Source organism: Staurois parvus, unplaced genomic scaffold, assembly GCF_062004578.1.
Source record: "Staurois parvus isolate SC_StPar_1 unplaced genomic scaffold, SC_StPar_1.0 ptg001049l, whole genome shotgun sequence".
NCBI classification, from domain to species: domain Eukaryota; kingdom Metazoa; phylum Chordata; class Amphibia; order Anura; family Ranidae; genus Staurois; species Staurois parvus.
In genome coordinates this window covers 881,640-904,008 of record NW_028318845.1, presented here as the reverse complement: position 1 = coordinate 904,008, position 22,369 = coordinate 881,640, and the positions used below count along the sequence as shown (strand labels likewise).

At 41.8% G+C, this 22,369-nt stretch overlaps 1 pseudogene across 1 annotated transcript in view; it reads right to left on the bottom strand.

Moving 5' to 3' along the window:
* Window positions 1-295: 295 nt before the first annotated feature.
* The window catches only part of LOC149440899 (class I histocompatibility antigen, F10 alpha chain-like), a 64,979-nt pseudogene continuing 42,905 nt past the window's right edge, over window positions 296-22,369 (bottom strand). The window contains exons 3-6 of the transcript XR_016307469.1: window positions 13,990-14,268; window positions 5,085-5,364; window positions 1,533-1,646; window positions 296-345 (exon numbers count right to left, since the gene is read on the bottom strand). The product of XR_016307469.1 is annotated as a class I histocompatibility antigen, F10 alpha chain-like (transcript). The remainder of the gene's footprint in view (window positions 346-1,532; window positions 1,647-5,084; window positions 5,365-13,989; window positions 14,269-22,369) is intronic.

Here is a 22,369-nt window from a genome sequence, read left to right as displayed (position 1 = left end):
CAAAACTGTATTTGATGGTTTTTTATATCTATACACAAATGTTTTGCCTTTCATTTATATTTTAAACTCAATGGGTTGTTTTACAAGGGAGGGTTCACATTTACTTTAATGAACTGGAAAATAGATAATCACAGAATGAACCCGCAGCATGCAATCTGTTTCTAGATAATTTTCACTCCTGTCCCCAGTGTGATCTCTGTAAACAATGTTGCCTCAATATCAGATCAATATGCATCACTCTACAGCTCAGCCCCCATAATATAACACTGCGGAGGGGACAGAACACATAATAATGTTACTTACTGGGAGCCGGAACATAAATATTGCGATCAGCAGGCGTCTTTCCTAAAGTATAACAGAATTTGATACATTAGGAACCAGAAAATTGTTTTTGAAACTCTTCATATATAATAAGTCACACACATATCTTCAATTAATTATCACATTAAAAAGTATACATCTCTATTCTGTATTTGCTGGTACTTTGTTTTTAACGAAGTGGAGACCTTCGGATGGTTTTCACTGATGCTGGTCGGTGAGATTTCCTGTTCCAAATGACATCAATGGTCTTCCAAAATTGCCCTAAATTTTGGAGATAATCCTGAACAATATCTGTACAATATCTGTTCCAGCCGTTTGCCTGTGTTACCGGAGCCACCCTGGACTTCACTGTGAGGGACGCGGTTTATGAGGATAATAGCAAGAAGCTGTTCTTGTTGGGAACTGTTTACTGAAGTGATGATTCTCAGCCAGACTTCTAATAGAGACCATACTATACAGCCACATGTTACCATGACTGAGCCACATAGACATTGCTGGGAGGACTCCATGTTAGTGCAGCTTTCATCATCTATTGTGTATTATTCTGCAGTGTATTCATGCTTTCCCCATTCTGGACCTGTTTTGCATTATAGATTCTAACATTGTACCTGTTTAGGATGGCCATACATTATACAATTTTCCTTTAGATTTACCAAAACCATATCATATGAGGTCAAAGCTAAACACTTTCAATTTGTATGCAATCAGACAGGCCCTTGCACTACATAGGTGAAGGTAGATCCAAAAGAAATTAAACAAAATTATATAATGTATGGCGAGATTTAGTGAACTGCAAGTTACAGTCACCGTCTGGCCAATTACCAATTCTGTTACAACTTTAAAATCTAACATACTGAACTAGGGACTGTAATTGGAGAGCTTGCTTTTCGAAATGTTTGATAACAGAACCATATAAAGGCCTTTAAAAGTGATACTAAAAGGTTCTTTTTTTTTTTTTTTTTTTTATAAAATAACAAATGAGGGGGCTGGGGGCATTGCTGCACACAAGTTTTTTCCCTTCATGCATAGAATGCATGAAGGTAAAAAAAACCTTGAACCTTTACAACCACTATAAATATCCCTCTGTGCTGACATATCATTTTCTTCGTTGTCCATATACAAGGGCTTCCTGCTGATCAGTGTGTAGGACTCATGTCTGGTTCTCCTATATGATGAATAGAGCTCTGGTGTGTAATGTGCAGTAATCTCACCTGAAACGGAGCGTTTCCTGTATATGACGACTCCAATAACGGCCCCGATAATCAGTGCTACAGCAACGACCACAACAACCCCGATAATTATAGGAATATTGTCCTTAGGGGGATCTGGGGGAAACACAGAAGTAACATGATGTGAGATCTACTGACAGTCTTGTGTATTTAGTCCCAGAATCAGCTGATTGCAGGTCATAGAAGCCCATTGTTCCTACATTGTTCCATCATATCATTACAAGTGCACATTATAATTCACTAAATGAGATATAATGGTCTATAATGAAGAAACAGACTCACACATGGATGATGTCAGTGCCAGGAGGATGGATTTGAGCTCAGCCAGGTCCACAGAGATTTGGGTTCCTGGAATGTGAATAGACCTGACACTTCATAAACATGTGTGCGGTGTTGGGGGGGAACATGAAGGATAACAATCACCAGTCCACCATAAATAACACAGTGCAGTCAGCAGGCATTAGTGTGATCATTGTGGAAGGAACACCTCGGGAAGGGTGCAAATTCTTCCAAATCATTTACAAAGAGAAGGTGTGATAAAGAGGTTCTATATACAGAATAATGTCTGTGTACAGCACAGTGCACTGGTATGGTACAGCAACTAATAGTAGAAGCAGATAACTGGGGCCCATTCTCACTGTAACAGAGCTTTCTGAATAGACCATCAATGCACCTCATTGCAAAGAAAAAGTCCTTCCCAATTACTATAAATGTAAAATATATAGACACAGCACCAATAAATTCTATATAAAGCTGCAAACCTAACCAAAGAAAAGGTAAGTGACAAAAAATATATAAAGGAATGTGCTAAATACCAAATCACATGAAAATGCAGATAAATACATAAATAAAATAAAAAATATATTTATAAATGTCCGTAATGCATATATAAGTCCAAATCCACTAAGCCCCGCCCTACGTGTTTCGTCATCCGACGTCGTCAAGGGCGGCATGAAGACGGCGGATGGCGAAATGCATAGGGCGGGGCTTAGTGGATGGGACATCAGGACACTCCTCGAGACTGTCGGCTGTGATCGCGCATGATACTCTTCTTTGATTCCCCGAGCATTTCCAAAGTTATGAAGGCATGATGACCACTTGCAGTTAAGGCTGTTCCATGTGTGCTGATTTGGCTGACTGCAGGCTATTGCTCCTGGATACTCCAACAGATCATCGCTCCCAGAGCAATTGCTATATTTGCTGATTTATAATTTGATCAGCAAATAGCTCTGGTGAGTTTACCCATTTCATTCGGTGGTGGATTTTGCTACACGGTGTTTTTTCTTGTTTAAGAGATTTTTTTCACTTATATTGGTGTTTGGACTTATATATGAATTACGGACATTTATAAATATATTTTTTATTTTATTTATGTATTTATCTGCATTTTCATGTGATTTGGTATTTAGCGCATTCCTTTTTATATTTTTTGCCCATTACTATAAAGCCCAGCTACAGGAGTTAGTCAACATCTACCCTTGTAGTGGGGGTAGGTCTAGGGGGTAGAATCAAACAATATAATTAACCCTCACCCCCAGTCCAGTGTTGTCCTCTTCTCCACCCAAAACTCCAGCCTATGTGTGGTCCTTTCACTATTAACTCTCCATGGAGGAGGCAAGAGTGCGACCACGGCCATGAGCAGCTTAGCCACTTCTGAAGTTTTGGTGGTTGTACCGGAGCGATTCCAGCAGCTGCAGGCATTCCCCCCGATACCGTTTTTTACAGCTGGAGCTCGGCTAACTAGCAGCTCTATTGCTTGCACCAGCAGGAGGGGAACCCCCCCCCCCATTGCCTTCCACGGCTCTCTCGGGACCAGCCAGTGTGTCCGACATTTACTTGGCTATCATGCTGACCCTCTGGTTTCATTATTTTCTATGTCATTGACCTGGAACAAATATGCGAATCAACTAAGTCAGAGTAAAATTTGGATTCTTTATTTGTATACCTTTTCTAGGTTTGTGAAGGCAAAAGGGTCAGTGTGACAAACAGGCAATTATCAACCAGTCAGCAATGGCAGCCTCTATGGCCTCCTTTAAAGTGTCACTAAACCCAGGACCCGGCATTCACTATATCTGGTCTCCCCGGACCCTGCATTCACTATATCCGGTCTCCCCAGGACCCTGCATTCACTATATCTGGTCTCCCCGGACCCTGCATTCACAATATCTGGTCTCCCCGGACCCTGCATTTACTATATCTGGTCTCCTCGGACCCTGCATTCACTATATCCGGTCTCCCCGGACCCTGCATTCACTATATCTGGTCTCCCCAGACCCTGCATTCACTATATCTGGTCTCCCTGGACCCTGCATTCCCTATATCTGGTCTCCCCAGACCCGGCATTCACTATATCTGGTCTCCCACAGTACACAGAACATGGAAATGCAATTATTTTAGGAAATATAAATTTGCTTAATACCTTTTCTCACCAGCAGTATGTAGCAGTCTTGTGACTTCTATCAGTGTCTGGCCGAGCACTGGCTACTCTTGTAGGAGGAGTTTTCATTCTCCTCTGACTATCCTACAAAGCTGCATAACCCCTGACCCTCTGTCTGGACAGCACTGATTGGCCCTGTGCTGATCACATGCACTCTCCCAAAAGAAAAAACAAAAATGAAAAACACACCTCTCTATCAATACACAGTAAACAGAGCATGTGTAGACGTGCCACTGCTGCTCTAAGTATGGCTGATGGATTGGGGACAGCAAAAGAAGGGCAGGATCAGAGAAGACAGGATCAAACAGCTTTTTTTACACAAGGCAGAGGATTACCCTCTTAAGTTCCACAGTGAGTATAATAAGCATGATTTACAACATATACAGACTGATTTTACTGTTGTGGGTTTAGTAACACTTTATCTGTAAATTCTCAGTTATGTATGAACTAACCCTTTAAATCCAGAGTTACCGAGGTACAAAAGAAGAACAAATCCCTCCATTGGCAATGTTACAGAACAGAACATGGGAGAAATACTTTTGCTAATGATTAATATATCAAGAACAATATATCTTATATATCTGACAGTGATCATTGGTACAATATGAAATGATGACATGCCAATGACATGGAGATTCTGGAATTTTCTACAGATAACCATACAAAGGCAGATCCTTCATTGTAAATGGATTTCAAATCTCAACAAATCACCGACCAGTCACAGTGCAGGAAATACTACCCCAGATACTGCTGTGTACGGTCTGAATGCTATTTCTGTATCTCAGTACTTTGTTTTGTTCCTCGGTTGCACTCGTTCTCATTCATTTTGTGACACAAACACAGCCGGCTTATTACAAAGGATGTTTCCATTTTAGCATTACTTGTGATAAACACACAGGGGGAGATTTACTAAAACCGGAGCACTCAGAATCTGGTGCAGCTGTGCATGGGAGCCAATCAGCTTCTAGCTTCAGCTTGTTCAGTTAAGCTTTGACAATAAAACCTGGAAGCTGATTGGTTTCTATACAGAGCTGCACCAGATTTTAGTAAATAACCCCGTGGTGTATGGACAGATAGCAGAAGTCCTACTTACTCACCCCATTTCACACTGAGAGTCTCATCCCCCAGGCTGCTGTGGTCCACATGACAGAAGTAAGTGTCTCCCTCCTTGGTTGGCACTTCCACACTGACTCTGATCTGATAGGTGTCATCAGGATGGGGGAGAATTGGGAGTCATTTCATCTGAAGGAACATGGTCCTCCCCATTCCTCATCCACTTCACATCCACAGGTCGGGGGTGAAACCCGTACACCAGGCAATGAAGTCTGGTCACATCATCCGACTGACGGCGGCCCCACACCTTCACCTCTGGACGCACTGAGAGAGAGGAAACAAGGTATGTGATCTACTGACAAATGTAATCCATGTTCTCCTATGAGATGAATGTGGACACATACAGTATGATGATCTCCAGCATAGAACTATGAGGCCACAGTCCCCACCATTCACTCTAATAGAAGGTGAGCTGTCAGTGATGTCAGTGGGGTGTAGATCCATCAACACAGAGCAGTCCTGAGGACATCCCTTCAGAAGACGATCCATCATGCATCCCATTGACAGGAAGCGGCCTGTCTGACTCCCAGGATGGCTCACACTGATCAGCGCTTTTGTCTTTTAACCACTTGTCCTCCAGAGGATTTACCCCCCTTCCTAAGCAGGCCATTATTTGCGATACGGAGCTGCTTTACTTTAACTGACAATTGCGCGGTCATGCAACACTGCACCAAAATGAAATGTATGTACTTCTTGCACTATAAACAAAAAAAAGTGACAATTTTGAAAAAAAAAAAAAAAGTATTTTCTGCTTTAAAACATATCTAATAAAAAATCAAATTTCTTCATAAAATTTAGACCAAAATGTATTCTGCTACATAGTTTTGTAAAAGAAATCCCAACAAGTGTATATTGATTAGTTTGCACAAAAGTTATAGCATCTACAAACTATGGTACATAAAATGGAATTTTTATAGCGGGACTGCGATATTGCGGTGGACATTTTTACACTAACTGACATTTTGTGGGAACCATTGACACTAATACAGTGATCAGTGCTAAAAATATGCACTGACACTGTACTAATGACACTGGCTGGGAAGGGGTTAACATCTAGGGTGATCAAAGGGTTAAGTGTGTGCCTAGCTATGTGCTTGGTGTACACTATGTGGTGCTTTTACTAGGGGAAGTGATGGATCGTGTTCTCAGCTCTGCAGAGAGACATGATTAGGGTCGTCTTTAACCTGTTCCCATCCAGCCAATAGCAGAATGATGGCCGAGCGGGACTCTCTTTGATCCAAGTGGGTGTCATGACGTCCTTCCGAGATCGCGCTGCACTGTGGCGAAATCTGTCACTGGCTGTGTACCTTCGACCCAGCCAATGACAGATCTGTATACCGGCCCATTGCCAGTACCATGTGACCAATCACAGCAGGTCACATGATAATTGTAAACAATGGATGGCTTCCATTCATGCCATCCATTATACACAATTGTGTCACTAGCTGTGATTGGTGACATGTACAGACTGGGCCAATCACAGCCCATCTGTGTCATGTGATTAGCTGTGGCCAATGACAACAAAAAAACCTGAATTAAATCAGGTGTATTATGTGTAATATGAAAAAAAAAAAATCTTAAAAAAAAAAAAATGTAATAAAAAACCATTGAAACACATTTTTTGTTTCTTCATACTGTCACCAGGCAGTGTCCCCAATCACCGCCACACCAGTTACAGTCAGGTCCATAAATATTGGGACATCGACACAATTCTAACATTTTTGGCTCTATACACCACAATGGATTTGAAATGAAATGAACAAGATGTACTTTAACTGCAGACTGTCAGCTTTAATTTGAGGGTATTTACATCCAAATCAGGTGAACGGTGTAGGAATTACAACAGTTTGCATATGTGCCTCCCACTTGTTAAGGGACCAAAAGTAATGGGACAATTGGCTTCTCAGCTGTTCCATGGCCAGGTGTGTGTTGTTCCCTCATTATCCCAATTACAACGAGCAGATAAAAGGTCCAGAGTTCATTTCAAGTGTGCTATTTGCATTTGGAATCTGTTGCTGTCAACTCTCAAGATGAGATCCAAAGAGCTGTCACCATCAGTGAAGCAAGCCATCATTAGGCTGAAAAAACAAAACAAACCCATCAGAGAGATAGCAAAAACATTAGGCGTGGCCAAAACAACTGTTTGGAACATTCTTAAAAAGAAGGAACGCACCGGTGAGCTCAGCAACACCAAAGACCCGAAAGACCACGGAAAACAACTGTGGTGGATGACCGAAGAATTCTTTCCCTGGTGAAGAAAACACCCTTCACAACAGTTGGCCAGATCAAGAACACTCTCCAGGAGGTAGGTGTACGTGTGTCAAAGTCAACAATCAAGAGAAGACTTCACCAGAGTGAATACAGAGGGTTCACCACAAGATGGAAACCATTGGTGAGCCTCAAAAACAGGAAGGCCAGATTAGAGTTTGCCAAATAACATCTAAAAAAGCCTTCACAGTTCTGGAACAACATCCTATGGACAGATGAGACCAAGATCAACTTGTACCAAAGTGATGGGAAGAGAAGAGTATGGAGAAGGAAAGGAGCTGCTCATGATCCTAAGCATACCACCTCATCAGTGAAGCATGGTGGTGGTAGTGTCATGGCGTGGGCATGTATGGCTGCCAATGGGACTGGTTCTCTTGTATTTATTGATGATGTGACTGCTGACAAAAGCAGCAGGATGAATTCTGAAGTGTTTCGGGAATATTATCTGCTCATATTCAGCCAAATGCTTCAGAACTCATTGGACGCTTCACAGTGCAGATGGACAATGACCCAAAGCATACTGCAAAAGCAGCCAAAGAGTTTTTTAAGGGAAAGAAGTGGAATGTTATGCAATGGCCAAGTCAATCACCTGACCTGAGTCCGACTGAGCCTGCATTTCACTTGCTGAAGACAAAACTGAAGGGAAAATGCCCCAAGAACAAGCAGGAACTGAAGACAGTTGCAGTAGAGGCCTGGCAGAGCATCACCAGGGATGAAACCCAGCATCTGGTGATGTCTATGCGTTCCACACTTCAGGCTGTAATTGACTGCAAAGGATTTGCAACCAAGTATTAAAAAGTGAAAGTTTGATTTATGATTATTATTCTGTCCCATTACTTTTGGTTCCTTAACAAGTGGGAGGCACATATGCAAACTGTTGTAATTCCTACACCGTTCACCTGATTTGGATGTAAATACCCTCAAATTAAAGCTGATAGTCTGCAGTTAAAGCACATCTTGTTTGTTTCATTTAAAATCCATAGTGGTGGTGTATAGAGCCAAAATGTTAGAATTGTGTTGATGTCCCAATATTTATGGACCTGACTATATGATGATGCTGTACTGCACTGGTGACAGTATGTAAAAAACCCACATTTGTGAAAAATAAATTTAAATTTCGTTATTTTCCAAAACATTATGAAAAAAAAAATTACAACTTAAACAACATTCGCCATGCCGCTTACTAAAAACCTCGGACTGTCTACTTTAAAAAAAAAAAAAGGGGTCATCTGTACTGTTGACATTATTGGGTCTCAAGAAATTAGATCAGCCATCAGTACATCAGGACTGATCGATTTTCAGATATAGAACATAGTTTGTGGACTCGATAACTTTCCTACAGACTAATTGTAAAGGAAATTTGTAAATTCTGCATTTTATTTTGTGTGCTTTGCCTATGTATTGTACACGGCACTCATTGTGCACACGCCACTAATAATGTTCTCATTACATGTTTGCATTCCTTCAAGTCCTGATTAGAAATCAGCCTGCCTATGTAACGCCCCTCGTTACCATAAAGTACAACTGTAATATTAATGTGATCCCTACATAATCATGTGTATAAAATACTTCAAATACAAATAAACAGAACAGTTATTTGGAAAGATGCCGAGTGTAAGGTTTGTGTCTGTTCCCCACTGCAGTAGTTATTAATTTGGACCCACCAATCAATAGGAGGTTAGGAGTTCCCTATAACATTTTCATTATTAATGTCCAGAACAATAATAAACACTGATTTGGGTTATTTTCACCAAAGAAATTTAGCAGAATACATCTTGGCCTAAATTTATGAAGAACATTTATTTACTTGCAAGTTTTCATAACAGAAACAAAGAAAAATGTTTTTTCAATTCATTTATTATTTATTTAGCAAAAATTAAAAACCCCCAGTGGTGATCAAGTACCACCACATGAAAGCTCTAGTTGTGTGAACAAAATTCTAAAAATTTAGTTTGGGTACAGAGTTCCATGACTGCGCAATTGTCATTCAAAGTGCCAGAGAGCTGAAAGCTGAAAATTGGCCTGGGCAGGAAGGGGGTGACAGTCCCCGGTATTGAAGTGGTTAAGTCTGGGCTCTGACCCGGCCATGCAAGGACTGTCACCCATTTCTCCCCCAACCTCTGTGGGGTCTTTTTTGCTGTGTGCTTTGGGTCATTGCCATGTTGGACTTTCTGGCAGATGATTTTCCTCAGAATTTTGATGGCATTTTTCCTTCTATCCTGACAAGTGCTCCAGTCCCTGCTGCAGAAAACCCCCCCATACCAGGATATTCCCCCCTCCATGCTTTACTGCAGGAATGGTGGGATTTGGATGGTGAGCCGGATTTATAGACATATAAATTTAGTGTTGAGGCCAAATCATTCCATTTTAGTCCCATCTGACCAGAACACCTATTTCCATGTAGCCTCAGAATCTTCAAGGTGTGTTTTGGCAAAGCTCAGTCATGACTACATGTGGCCTTTCTTGAGGAGCGGCTTTTTTCTTGCCACCCTCCCATACAAGCCACATTTGTGGAGGATTTGTGATATTGTTGTCACATGCACACAATGACTGCTCTTTGTCATAGATTCCTGCAACAGCTTCAGAATTGCTGGGGACTCTTGGTAGCCTCTCTGACCAGTTTCCTCCTGTCTCTTTCATCCAGTTTGAGGCGAGGACTGATCCAGGGAGGGTCTGTGTTGTACCAAATACCCTCCACTCCTAAATAAGAGACTTCACTGTGCTTCTAGGCATTGATAAATTATTTGACATTTTTGTTTGTATCCTTATCCCGACTTGTGCCTGTCCACAACTTTATCCCAGAGATCTTTAGACAGTGCCTTGCCACCCATAATTGATCGTTTTCTACAGTTTCACTACCAGGGACTGAAATGCTCCAGGATAGCTCTTTTTATGCTGAGCTAATCAAAATGACCACAGCTGATCACAGTAGAAAATCAAATGGCTTTGTGTGCCATTGAGAAGGTGATTAGCTACACCTGATTGATTTTACTAGTAATTGTTAGGAGGGGGGGGGGATGATCCGTTTTCCAACTCAGTGATTCGGTTTTTGAATTTAAAAAAAAAAAAATAAATTCTGACATGTTGGTGTTATATCACCCGGATGTTATAAGTTGCACTGAGTGAATCCAGCTGGATAAAACAAAAACTGTGTGTCTTCATTTCAGGCTGCAAAGCAACAAAATGTAATCATTTTAAAGGGGGGGGGGTTGATTATTTTCTATACCCACTGTATGTACCATGGGTTGTAGACGCTGTAACCAATTAATATACACGTTGGGATTTCTTTTGTTTTATAATTTATGAAGAAATTTGATTTTATTGGATATGTCTTATAACAGAAAATAGAAAATATTGTTTTTTTTTTAGGTTTGGTCTTTTTACATTTACAAAAAATAATAAATTCAGTGATGATCAAATACCACCAAAATAAAGCTCCAAAAATAAAATTAGTTTTTCATGACACTATTGCACAGATTGAGCTTTTCTGTGATCTTAGATTCTTAGGCCTTGTTCATATGGGTGTACTTAGAGTGGTTCTAAAGGCTCAAGGTTTTTTACCTTCATACATTCTATGCATGAAGGTAAAAAAAACCTGTGTGCAGCACCCCCCCCCCCCCACCCCCACCCCCAATACTCACCTAGCCCCCTTTCACTTCAGTGATGTGCACTGGACTCTTGGCTATCCCGCGTCTCCCTCTTCTTCTTGGCTGAGACAGAAGCAGGAGCTATTAGCTCCCAATGCTGTCAATCACAGCCAGTGAGCCAATGAGCAGAGAGGGGGCGGGGCCAAGCCACAGCTCAATGTGCGAATACAAAAATGGAGCAGTGGGGGCCTCCATAGCAATAGGCTGCTTTCACACTCAGCAATTTTTGCAGCACTTTTGAGTAAAGAAAAAAAAAAGGCACAGGAAAAGCTCAAGAATAAAAAAAAAAAGAAAAATGCATCCCTTTAAATTCAATGTATGTCTTCACACTGGTCTGTTGCGCTTCCCTTGTGTTGTACTTGGTGTTAAATCCTGCTTGCCGCATTTTGGGCGCACCAAAAATGCACCTCCCCATTGAGGCCTGACTACCATCAATGCGTTTTTTACGGCTTTTTTTGCAGAAATGCACTACAGTCCATTAAACATGACTTTCTATGGGACACAATCACATCTATGCTTTTTTGAGCTTTATTGAGCTGCTGCGTTTTTGGAAAGGGTCAGGGACTTTTTTTAAATGCAAAACAGTGCGGTTTTGGTGCAACAGAAATCAATAGATGCAAAACACGCATGTAGTGCATTTCTAACGCATTTTCACAAGTCTTGCTTTTTAATCTGCCCTGCAACAAATTGGCCAAAAAATTAAAAAAAAACAAAAAAAAAACAACCTAAAAAAGGTGTCAAAAACGTGCGTGCATAAAACACAATATGAACTGCAAAAAGGACAAAACGCAAACTGCACTGGTGTGAAACAGGCTAGAAATGCACTGAAAACAGCAAAAATGAGTCAAAAACTCATGTGTTTCGTTTTTGATGCATTTGCATTTTTAATCTGCCCAGCAACAAGTTGCCCCCCCCCTCCCCCCCCCAAAAAAAAGCTTTAAAAAGCACATCAAAAACACACTTGAAAAAAAAAAACGCAAAATGCGCTGAAAAAGAACTGAAAACAGACAAAACGCAACCTGTATTGGTATGAAACAAGGTTGAAATGCACTGCAAACTGCAAAAATGAGTCAAAAACTCATGTGTTTCGTTTTTGATGCATTTGCATTTTTAATCTGCCCAGCAACAAGTTGCCCCCCCCCCTCCCCCCAAAAAAAAACTTTAAAAAGCACATCAAAAACACACTTGAAAAAAAAAAAAACGCAAAATGCGCTGAAAAAGAACTGAAAACAGACAAAACGCAACCTGTATTGGTATGAAACAAGGCTGAAATGCACTGCAAACTGCAAAAATGCGTCAAAAAATCATGTGTTTAGTTTTTTATGCAGTTTGCATTTTTTATCTGCCCGGCAACATGTTGGCCAAAAAAAAAAGAAAAAATTTTTACAAAAAGCACAAAAAAAAGGGCAAAAAATGCACATGCAAAACACAAACTGCTGGTGTGAACCAAGCCTGAAATGCATTGAAAATGCATCAAAAATGCACGTGTTGCAATTTGATGGTTTTTTAGTCACATGAATATGTAAACTGCACCATAATCGCGGTAAAATCATGAAAAATTGCACATTTTCAGCAGCCATTATCGGCTCCATTTTTCCTATTGGCAAAGTGCTAACAATATTTTCGGCTGATACATTTTGAGCGCTGGTATATTGCTGCATCCCTGGTATACGGTGTATAGTGCGTACACAGTGTATACAGGGCATAGAGTGTATACAGGGTGTAGAGTGTATACAGGGTATATAGGGTGTAGAGTGTATACAGGGTATATAGGGTGTAGAGTGTAAACAGGGTATATAGGGTGTAGAGTGTATACAGGGTATATAGGGTGTAGGGTGTAGAGTGTATATAGGGTGTAGAGTGTATACAGGGTGTAGAGTGTATACAGGGTATATAGGGTGTAGAGTGTATACAGGGTATATAGGGTGTAGAGTGTAAACAGGGTATATAGGGTGTAGAGTGTATACAGGGTATATAGGGTGTAGAGTGTATACAGGGTATATAGTGTGTAGGGTGTAGAGTGTATATAGGGTGTAGAGTGTATACAGGGTATATAGGGTGTAGAGTGTATATAGGGTGTAGAGTGTATACAGGGTATATAGGGTGTAGAGTGTATACAGGGTATATAGGGTGTAGAGTGTATACAGGGTATATAGGGTGTAGAGTGTATATAGGGTGTAGAGTGTATACAGGGTATATAGGGTGTAGAGTATATACAGGGCATATAGGGTGTAGAGTGTATACAGGGTATATAGGGTGTAGCCTAAAATGCATCGAAAGCATATATCAAAAACAAACACGTGTTGCCTTTTTGATGCGTTTTTAATCTGTCCAGCGACAAGTTGGCCAAAAAAAAAAAAACCATACAAAAACAAACTGCATCAAAAAATGTGTCAAAAACATGCGTGTAAAACACACTGCAAAAAGGACAAAACCGCAAACTGCATTGGTGTGAAACAGGCCAGAAATGTACTGAAAGCAGCAAAAATGGAAACACTCATGTATTCAGTTTTTGATGCATTTTGTGTTTTTAATCTGCCCGGTAACAAGTTGGTCAAAATAAATAAAAAAAATGCTAAATGCATTTAAAAAAAGTGTACAAAATGCACATGTAAAACAGACAAAAAGGCAAACTGCTGGTGTGAACCAGGCCTGAAATGCATTGAAAATGCACACGTGTTGTATTTTGATGCTTTTTTTGAGTCACATGACTATGCAAAACGCACCCTAATCGCTGTAATATTGCACGTTTTCAGTGGCCATTATCAGCTCCTTTTTCCCATCGGCAAAACGCTAACAATATTTGCGGCTGATACATTCTGGCCGCTTGTATATTGGTGCATCCCTGGTATAGTGTACAGCGTGTATATAGGGTGTAGCGTGTATATAGGGAGTGGTGTATATATAGGGTGTAGCGTGTATATAGGGTGTACTGTGTATACATTGCGTGGATAATAAACATGTATACAGTCACCTCTCCTCTCCAGATCTTCTCTCCCGTACTCTATGAATTGCTTGAGCTCCTCCAGACAGAGATTCTCCAGATAATTCTTCCATCTCTCCCCCTCTCTGACCTCCGGACTGTTCCATCTCTGTGTGGTGATCTGAGCTCCATTCATGGTCGGGATCCAGATCCATCTCTGTGTGTCCAGAGACACAAATTCTCTCCCATCATATCCGTGCTGACCATACCCCGCAGTGGTGCCGTCATCTCTCAGCTCACAGCCGTACATCAACTGGTAGATATGGATCCCTGCAGAGAGAAGAGGGAGATGTGAGCCGGGATCAGAGGGTGCCATGTGTGTGATATGTAGGAGGTGACGGTATAGGGAGGAGATATGTACAGGGATGGAGGTGTGTGATACGTGATGATGTAGGAGGTGACGGTATAGGGAGGAGATATGTACAGGGATGGAGGTGTGTGATACGTGATGATGTAGGAGGTGACGGTATAGGGAGGAGATATGTACAGGGATGGAGGTGTGTGATACGTGATGATGGAGGAGGTGACGGTATAGGGGGGAGATATGTACAGGGATGGAGGTGTGTGATATGTGATGATGGAGGAGGTGACGGTATAGGGAGGAGATATGTACAGGGATGGAGGTGTGTGATATGTAGGAGGTGACAGTATGGAGGGGTGGGGGATGTATACATACATATACACACACACATTATATATATACATATTAGTATAAAACATGATCTCTATGTGTAATATATGACTCCTGTGCGCTCCTCTCTGTCCTATCACCTTCCCTGATGTCTGTCATGTGACCTCAAACCTCCTCCCAGATCAGTAAGAGAGGAAGTCCCAACACCAGCCATACTACAACATAGGACCCATAAAATCCATACAAATGACCCAACACCACATTCCCCGGACAAGCTCCTGAGAAGCGCCCATTCCACCATGACACCCATAACCCATCATCCTCCCCTCCCCCTCTATACACAGTATGCTGGTTGCAGTGTTCCTCTTTATTGTGTATCACTGGGGGGGGGGGGGGGGGAGGGGTCCATCCACTAAACCGGGCAAAGTACATTTCCTGGGTGTTCTTCTCAGAACCACACGGACTGACAAAAGCTGAATTTTTCAATCTATATTTATCAAAGAAGCCACGTGGAGAATTGTTGACTGAACATCCATCCTTCCTGCATCCAATCAGATGAAGGCATTGTTGGTGTATATTTGGGGCCCCCAGCAGGTGATTCTGTTAGAGAAATCAACCCGAAGGCAGAAATAAAGAGATCTTCACATGTATGGCCAGCTGAGGATAGGAGCCTTGTACTGTGCTCCTCCCTGGATCAGTCCATTGTACACGACTCACCATCATCACTTATAATTGAGAGGTTTTCATGGAGTAAATGGCTTTATCTTATATTTATCCACTTGTCCTCCAGAAGATTTACCCCCCCCCCCCCCCCCTTCCTGACCAGGCCATGGTTTGCTATTCAGCACTGCACTATTTCAACTGGTAAATGCGCAGTCATGCAACACTGTATCCAAACTAAATTTAAGTCCTTTTGTTCCACACAAACAGAGCTCTTTTGGTGGTATTTGATCACTGGGTGATCAATGGATTATTTTTTTTGGTTTTTTTTTAAATCACAAAAAATTACAGAATTTTCGGGAAAAAAAAAACTCACGTTTTCTACATTCTGATATGAAAAGTATCCAAATAAACTCAAATTCAGTCATAAATTTATGACAATATGTATTCTGCTACGTCTTTGGTGAAAAAAAAAAAATCCCAATACGTGTATAAAAAAATGGTTTTCTGTGAAAGTTAGTCTACAAACTATGGTATATATACCGGAATTTATGCAGCTTTTACAGTCAGCGTATCACATTTCTTGGAGGTACCAGGACAGTACAAAACCCCCACAAATGGCCCCTTTTTGGAAAGTAGACACCCCAAGGAATTGGTTGAGAGGCATGTTAACCATTAGCCGCCCGGCCAATGGCTGTTTGGCGGCTTCAGATGTGCCTCTTCATTCCGGGTGCACGCCATTTGGCGTGCTCCCGCACATGCGCCGTTTGCGGTAATGCAGAGCGGCGCAGCAGCGGGATCTGTCACGGGCCGTGCACCTCTGACACGGCCGATGACAGATCCGAGTACCGGCTCCCGTTGCTGGTAACATGTGACCTGCTGTGACCAATCACAGCAGGTCACATGACAGTTGTATACAATGGATGGCTTCATTCATGATGCCATCCATTCTATACTAGTGCCTAGCTGTGAATGGTCACAGCTAATCACATGCACATGTCATGTGATTAGCTGTGACCAAATCACAGCTAAGCACACAAAAAAAAAAAAAAAAAAAAAAGCTGAATGAATCGATTTCATTCAGGTAAATGCTTGCTTATAGCAAAGTAATTCTTTGCTATAAGCAAATTGTGTAAAAAAAAAAAAAAAATACTGATCACTTCCCCAAAGTAGTACAGTGTTACTATGGTACCATTGTACTACTTTGGTCATAGTAAAATATGAAAAAAAATCTTTAAAAAAAAAAAAAAAATGTAATAAAAAATTAAATATAATAAAAAAAAAAAAAAAAAAAAAAAAATATATATATATATTTTTTTCATACTGTCACCAGTCAGTGTCCCTGTTAACCGCCATGCCAGTTATATGATGACGCGGTACTGCACTGGTGACAGTATGTAAAAAAAAAAATAGTGAAAATAATTTTTTTAATTTTTTCATTTTCCGAAAAATTATGACATAAAAATACAACTTCAAAAAACTCGCCATGCCTCTTATGAAGTACGTCGGACTGTCTACTCTGCAAAAAGGGGTCATTTGTGGGATATCTGTACTGTTCTGACATTCTTGGACCTCAAGAAATTAGATTGGCCGTCAGTACTTCAGGATTGATCAATTTTCAGATCTATACCATAGTTTGTGAACTCTATAACTTTCCTACAAACTAAAAAATACATCCTAATTTGGGTTATTTTCACCAAAGACATGTAGCAGAATACATCTCGGCCTAAATTTATGAAGAACAATTATTTATTTGTAAACTTTTATAACAGAAACAAAGAAAAATGTGTTTTTTTTTCAAAATGTTTGGTCTTTTTTTGTTAATTTAGCAAAAAATAAAAACCCCAGCGGTGATTAAATACCACCAAAAGAAAGCTCTAGTTGTGTGAAGAAAATGATAAAATTTTAGTTTGGGTACAGTGTTGTATGACCGCGCAATTGTCATTCAAAGTGTGAGAGCGCTGAAACCTGAAAAATGGCCTGGGCAGGAAGGGGTAAAATTGCACGGTATTGAAATGGTCCATGGAAGTTTTTTTTTTTTGGCCACAAGTTTTTCTATTTTTTTAAATTTGTTTTTACACACAAAGTTGTCACTTAAAATCATATATTGATATATTGCTGACGTATGCCATGGCTATTTGCAGAATAACACCCCAAAACACATTCTGCTACTTCTCCCGAGTTATGGGGATACCACTTCTGAGAGACTTTTTGGCAGCCTAACCACATACAGGCCCCCAAAACCCAATGACCACCTTCAGGCTTTCAAAGGGCATATTTAATTCCTCACTACCTATCAAAGTTTGAGGCCCTAAAATGCCAGGATAGTGCAAACACCTCCCCCCCTCCAAATGACCCCTTTTTAGAAAGCAGACACCCCAAGGAATTTGATAAGAGGCATGGTGAGTATTTTGCAGATCTCATTATTTATCACAGGGTTTTGAAACATCTTTGTTTTCTTTCTTCATTTTCCAAAAACACTCACCATGCACCTTAGCAAATACCTTGGACTATCTACTTTTCAAAAAGGGGTCGGGGGGGGGTTGCACTTCTACTATCCTGGCATTTCAGGCCAACATAAAAGCTTATGCCACACACCACCCACTCCTATAACAATTTTTTATTTTTACACTGTCCCTATTTTTTGTTATTACAGGGAATATAAATATCCTGTTACAGGTATTCTTTTCTGAGAAATCCGGGGTCTTTTTGACATTAGACCTCTCCTCTGCCCTTACAGCATCTGATAACACCGAAATCAGTGTGATCAGATGCTTTCCCAATTTAAAAATGGCGCTGATATCAGGCAAAATGGAAATAATGAAATGCTCATACTGTAGCTTCCAGTTTCTTAGACCATAGACATGATTGGAGCCATTCCAGTCTCTGATCAGCTCTATGGTCAGCAGGCAGAACGGCAAACTGAATTCTCGGATCCTCCTGTGGACGAGAGAGCAAAAAATAAAAATAAAAAAAAAAAAACACTCAAAGTCCAGCGATGTACCAGTACATTGCTGGTCCATGTTGGGTATATATGGAACAGCAGAGAACATGGCCATATGATGAATTGGGTCTGTGGACCAATATGACCACAAATCATTATTTTATGTAATGCCCATGTTGAGGGTTAGGCCCAAAAAAAGTTTTAACCTCAGAAACTGATAGGTTTCCATCCAAATTGTCTGGCACAAGCTGAATTTGGGAGGGCGGCGATGTATTGTGCGTATAAATTGCTTTAGCCCACAATCAATTGGTACAAATCTTCCAAGAAAAACAGCGGAGGGGCTAAACGCTAGTGCTGGCAGCGAACGGGGCTGATCCTGCTAACTCTGCGTTTCTGGGGACACTATACAAAGGAGGCCATAGTATAGCTCTGTTAGTGATCAATATATTGATCCGTACAAACACTATACTAGTAATGGCGGTGATCAGCGACCTATAGTGTGAGTGCGATAGTGTGCGGGCAATCTAATGCTAGCTGACTCTAGCTGGGAGGGGCGCTATCTGATCCTGACGCTATCTGATGTTGCTAGTGACAATAATACAATCACTGAAAAATTCTATATACTGACACTGTACTAATGGCACTGGCTGGGTGACGGGGTGATTAAAGGGTTAAATGTGCTCATCTAACCAAGTTTCCTAAAGCCATTGCAGAAGCGCAGGGAGCTGTTGGGCTTTGGTACAGCGACTCTTCAATGACATCAAGCTCAAGCATTCTTTTCACTTCTTCAGACACTACATTTCTATGGGCTTCTGGGATATGATAGGGCTTTAACTACTTGCCTACTGAGCACTTACACCCCCTTCCTGCCCAGGCCAATTTTCAGCACTGTTGCACTTTGAATGACAATTGCACGGTCATGCAACACTGTACCCATATGACATTTTTATCATTTTTTTCACACAAATAAAGCTTTCTTTTGGTGGTATTTAATCACCGCTGGTTGTTTTATGTTTTGCGCTATAAACAAAAAAACTGAGCAAAAAAATTTGAAAAAAAAAAGTTTGTTTCTATTATAAAATTTTGCAAACAGGTAATTTTTGTCCTTCACTGATGTGCGTTGATGAGGAGGCACTGATAGGCAGAGCTGATGGGCACAGGTGGGTGGCACTGCTGGGCACTGATCATCAGGGCACTGATCATCAATGCCCTGATGATCGGTGCCAATCCGTCCTCTGACAAATGCCGGTTATCGGCAATACTTTCCTCAACCTGTGACAGCGTGAGGAAATTGCAGTCGATAACCGGAAACTGCATTTACCGGTGCTCTGCTTTGTCTTTGGACACAGCTGATCAAGTGGTAAAAGGCTGCTGTGATTGGCCCTAGGACATAGCGATCACGGAGATCGCTGGGTGCGAGCCCCCTGGGGCACGTAGGAGGGCGCATTCTGGAAAAACACCATATGACGCCCTCCCAGAACTGGGCAACCGCGCTGTAGCCATCATTCAGCTATAGCGCGGTTGGCAAGTGGTTAAACAGATCTTTACATTGGGCTCTGTTACAATATCATGCTCATTGATGTTGGGGAGACAGGCAATCCTGAAAACATTTCTCTATTTTTCTGCAAAAACGCTTTTGCTTGTTGGGTTTGTGGCCTAGACAGGGTACCAGCTACCTGCACCCAATCAACTCCCGCAGGTTCCCCTAAATTGACACTTACCCCAGCAGACAACTGTTCTCTATCTCTCCAGAGTTTTAACAATTTTACATGATACATTTGGTATGGCTCTCTGTTCCCTGCCTGGTGTACCTTGTAGTTCACATTACCCACATTTTCCATTACATCAAACGGCCCCTGGAAATTGGCAAAAAACTTGCTCTCCACCGTTGGTATCAGAAAAGCCACCCGGTCTCCTATTTGAAACTGTCTGACTTTAGCTGACCATTTATACACCCTCCTTTGGGCATCCTGAGCCTTCTGGAGATGTTCCCTCACTAACTGCATCACTCTACCCACTCTCTCTTATATGATATGCTCTACTACTGTTTTGTGTGGTGAGATTTCACTTTCCTTCGTCTCCTTTACTAGATCAAGCAGCCCCCCAGGGTCTTCGCCCGTACACTGCCTCGAACAGTGAGAATCACGTGGATGATAGTGGAACCTCCCAAATGGCAAACAACAGGGCAGGGAGCAACATATTCCAATCCTTCCTGTCCTTCTGAACCACTCTTTTTACCATTTCAGGGTTTTATTAAACCTCTCAATGAGGCCATCTGTCTGCGGATGATAAACAGACATCCACAACTGCATAATCTGAAATAGTCTGCACAAGTCCACCATCACCCCCGACATAAAAGGGGTACCCTGGTCTGTTATCTCTTTGGGGAACCCAGTTCGTGAAAGCATTTGAAATACCTGGGCCATGGCTTTAGAATAAGTTTTCCTTAACCAGCTCCTGCCCGCCATATAGTAATATGACGCACGCAAGATGGTTCTCTCATTCTGGGAGGACGGCATATGACGTCCTCCCATACTCACCATGCATGCGCGGCTCAGGGAGTGCACAGTGCGGCGATCGGCGGTGCGCTGTGTCGATCACTGATCACGGAAAGAGCCGAAGATTTCGGCTCGGTCATGTGATCAACTGTGTCCAATCACAGCTGACAACATGTAAACAGGGAAATGCCGGTTATCAGCATTTCTCTCCTCTCGAGCTGTCACGCTGACAGCTCGTGAGGAGAGGAGAGCTGGTAATCAGCTTTCCGCGGAGGGGACATCTACACTGATCATCAGGGCACTGATGATCAGTGTGCCCTGATGATCAGTGTAGCCCCAGCAGTGCCACCTGTCAGTGTCCATCAGTGCCTTGTGTCAGTGCTCATCAGTGCCACCTGCCAGTGCCCATCAGTGCCACATCAATACCACATATCAGTGCCTACCAGTGCAAATCAATGCCACATAACAGTGCCCATTTGAGCTGCCTTTCAGTGTCACTCATCAGTGTCTGTCAGTGCCACCTATCAATGCCAATCAGTGCCACCTATCAGTGCCAGTTAGTGCTGTTTATCAGTGCTAGTCAGTGCCGCCTATCAGTGCCAGTCAGTGCCGCCTATCAGTGCCAGTCGGTGCCAACTAACAGTGCCAGTCAGTGCCGCCAGTCAGTGCCATGTATCAGTGCTGCCTTTCAGTGCCCATCAGTGATGCCTCTCAATGCCCATCAGTGCCACCTATCAGTGTCCATCAGTGCCTATCACTGCAGCCTCATTAGCGCACTCCAGTGAAGGAGAAAAATCACTTATGTATAAAATTTTATAACAAAAACTAAGAAAAAAAATTTTTTTTTCCAAAATTTTCTGTGGTTTTTGGTTTGTTTAAGAAAAAATAAAAAACCCAGAGGTGATTAAAAGGGACTGCTACTGGACACCTAATTGCGTAATCCAGGACTACTAATATATATTGTTGTCCCCTTGCTGACTTCACTAAGGGTCCCACAAGATCCATAGTGATCCGTTCAAATGTCACCTCAATTATGGGCAAAGGTACCAGGGGGTTTCTGTAGTGTGACTCCGGGGCAGGATACACAGTACCTTTTCCCCCCAAGTCTTCATCCCTGGCCAGTAAAACCATTCGGTTATTCTGGCCCCTGTTTTTTCAGCCCCCAGGTGACCTCCCAGTGTGTTGTTATAGGCTATATCAAGGAACATCTGCCTATAAGGGTGGGGAACCAGCAATTGCTCTAGTTTCCCCTCGACTTTCAACTACTCGATAAAGCAAGTCCCCATTCAACGCAAAATGAGGAAACCTTTGATCTGCACCAGGCACTTGTGGTACCCCATTAACCAAAATCTACTCTCGAGCATTGACCAAAGTAGGATTGTCACCTATATATAATCAGACTTTGCCACCTTCTTGAAGCTTGAAAGAGGGACGCCAGACATTTCGGCTGCAGGAGACCAGGAGAGCTCCGATCTGTTTGGGAGCTACAAATTATATCAGTAGATCAAAGGAATATGTTTCATCTCTCATAAAAGCTAAAATATTAGTTGCAGAGAGATGAAAATACTTCCTTCTGATTGGACACTCTGTAGGCTACATCTGCATGTAAAACTGTATTTGTAGCCTATGTGGGGTCCC